The sequence below is a fragment of the Macadamia integrifolia genome, chromosome 12 (assembly GCF_013358625.1).
Source record: "Macadamia integrifolia cultivar HAES 741 chromosome 12, SCU_Mint_v3, whole genome shotgun sequence".
In the NCBI taxonomy this organism is placed as follows: Eukaryota; Viridiplantae; Streptophyta; class Magnoliopsida; order Proteales; family Proteaceae; genus Macadamia; species Macadamia integrifolia.
The window spans coordinates 6,456,887-6,459,680 of record NC_056568.1 but is presented as its reverse complement, the minus strand read 5'-3'; the positions used below and the strand labels follow the sequence as shown (position 1 = coordinate 6,459,680).

The 2,794-nt window shown below is 37.4% G+C and overlaps 1 protein-coding gene across 1 annotated transcript in view; it reads left to right on the top strand.

The window, feature by feature from the left end:
- The first annotated feature begins 1,770 nt into the window (after positions 1-1,770).
- Positions 1,771-2,794, top strand: part of LOC122058175 (endoribonuclease Dicer homolog 4-like) — a 54,831-nt gene continuing 53,807 nt past the window's right edge. The window contains exon 1 of the mRNA XM_042620712.1: positions 1,771-1,900. The gene's annotated coding sequence lies outside the window, so the exon portion shown is untranslated. The remainder of the gene's footprint in view (positions 1,901-2,794) is intronic.

Genomic DNA, 2,794 nt, shown 5'->3' with positions numbered 1-2,794 from the left:
CCCTCCTCACTGCTTCTCTCTCTTCCAATGGCTACTCTAATGCCACAATAGTTCGGAGTCGGACACCGTTTACAACCTCTATTACCGCAAGGCTTGGCCAGCAGGCTTGAGAAAAAAAAAAAAGCAAGAGGGAAGAAGATGAACAGTATCCCACCCCTCTTTCACGATTTGCAACCAAACACAATGAGATGGGAATGAACAGTAAGAATTACACCATTTTCCTTTCCTGTTGGTCACCCCAATAACATATGGGGTCCACATGTCATATTTTCCCACCCCATGAACCCTTCTAAACAAACGGGGCCTTAGTGTTGTAGATTTTGTTATATCTTTGTCATCAAAGTTTCACATGTCTTTAATGGAGGAGGTTGGGAATGCCGCTAACTTTTCTGAAGCCAACAGCTCCAATCAACGGCAACACTTTTCTTTGGAATGAGGGAAAGAGAGAGAGTGACACAAATCTGAGCAGCCCGGTGGCTTGCTCAGACTTTTCCCTTTAATTTGATTTGCATATTTCATCAAGATTGATATTGTCCCAAGCCAATTACATTCGTCCACGCTTTTGGAGATATGACCCAAACATGTAAGGTACGGTCTCAAGTAAAAGGAGCTGAAAGGAGGTAAAATTAGTATTAAAAAAAAGAGAGGAAAACTTAAATATAGTTTTTAGATGTAATTTTAAATTGTCTTTTGCTTCTGATCGATGGACTGAGTTTCCTAAGGCCATGTAAGGTATAGAAGTCTGTTAATTGTTGCATATTTGGGCCAATTGATCGATTTTGGAAAATTTCTCCCTTTTTCAGTATTGTAATAACAAAAATTTGAAATGATTTGGATATATACAAAATCATGTTAGACAATGATTTTCATTTTAGTTTGAATTTAACTTCACTTCTCTTCCCTTTATTTTTATCGCAACAAGATGAATCTATAAGAAAATGTTGCTTAAAAATATTTGGTTACTTTTGATGACCTCCCAAGCTCCTAAGTTCATATGTTATTCAAGAGGTATTTTGGGAAATATTTTTTTGTTTTTTTAAGAAAGGGAGAAGGCTAGGCACATTGCTCATGTGCCTTAAGCTAGTACCTGCTGTGTCTATCTCTCTCTTTCCTCTTTGAAATGACCCCTTGGGACCTCCAATATGATGCCTCATCCCCCCTTGGTGCCATCCACTAGCATATCGCATGCGGACGGCATGCCTATCCATAGAAGGGCTTTAAACTGGGGAGACAACAACTTAACAACCATAGGACACAAGGCTTTCTTCTTAAACTAAAGCTAGCGAAAATGGATGGATGGAGCATAGGAGAAGTTTAGAGCCATTTGAAGGAGTTAACTATTAATTTTTGGAAGTGGTACCACATCGTGGTCTTGGAGTGCAATTCTTCTCTTTTTAGATATTCATAATTTGCTATCTATACCATCGTTTTGGCTCAGGCCTACAAACGGAGTGGTCAGAAGATATGTGGTGCTTAAATGTTTTAACAACCCTTTGAATTCCCATAAATTCAACATGGTTAAAAATACCAACTGTCGATTTGGACCCCGCTTTGATTATGCCTCATTCCCTAAATTTATTTTGGATTGATCAGGAATGCACAAAATGTTGGGTTTTTGGGCTTCACCAATCTAGGTGATCTATTGGGCCCATGACGGTTAGGCCCACTCAAATGGAATAAACTTAGCCCAATATATTGTGGGAATGGATTAGAGCTAGGGATCTACTATATATAGTCTCTATGGCCCTTGTAGTCGCCACTACATGAAATCGTAGTTTCACCCATAAAATTTGTGTGAAATGATCCAAGTGGGAGACCACAAAAGACCTAGAGAGAGAACCTTGCAGGGGCATCATTCATCATTCCAACCTTGTCTGTCATCAACACACTCATGTGCAAGGTACACATATTGTTTTCCCATAATTTTAATTTGATTGTGCTCTTGTTTTCTGTGTGAGAATCAATTAGGGTTTAATGAAAAACCATAAATATTCCAACAATAGTATCAGAGCAAACCACATGGGACAATAATCTATGTATAATCTAAACCCCTCGGCTGGTCTTGATTCGGGTACATTGTTGTATTGATTACCGTTCAGTTGGTTCAAGTATTTGAGTGTTCAATAATTTCTCGAATTTACATTGTTGAGGAATTTGGTCTTGTTCGTTGGTTTTCCTAATTAATATAAAATTTTTCTTTTGAGAAACCAAATAGGCCATTACAAATTTATTTATTTATTAATGAAAATCAACTTGCACTGCTAAGACTACTATTAATGGCCAGCCACGACCTTATCTCTCATGTGAGATGCCACATCTTTCTTGTTTCCGTACATGTTGGCATCTCTTGTAAAAATCTTTTTCTCTTACCATTAGCTTAGTGGATTTTAAGGTTTCAAGTTTATATTCTCGACATTAGTTGTTGACATCGGGATCGTTGGAGTTGAGTGTATATTCATCGATTCAGAGAAGGTTGATGGTGGCATGGGAAATTGTTTTCTGCAACTACCTTGAAGGAGTTGCAAAATCCGAAAGAGGGTCCTGCTTCTCTAACCTGTAGTGGACTACCATGACCATTTTTTTTTTTTAGTAGAAACCGTGGTAGATTTGGGAACAACGAACGGTGGTCGGGGCTGAAACTTTAGGGTTTTTTCTTGCCTATATTAACAAAATTGTTTATTGTTTTATATTGAAAAAAAAAAAAAGAAAGATTTGGATTCGATATTTTCATTTTCAAAAGAATTGTTAGAAAGGGTAAGTTATGTTACCTTTTATTATTATTATTTTACTTCTT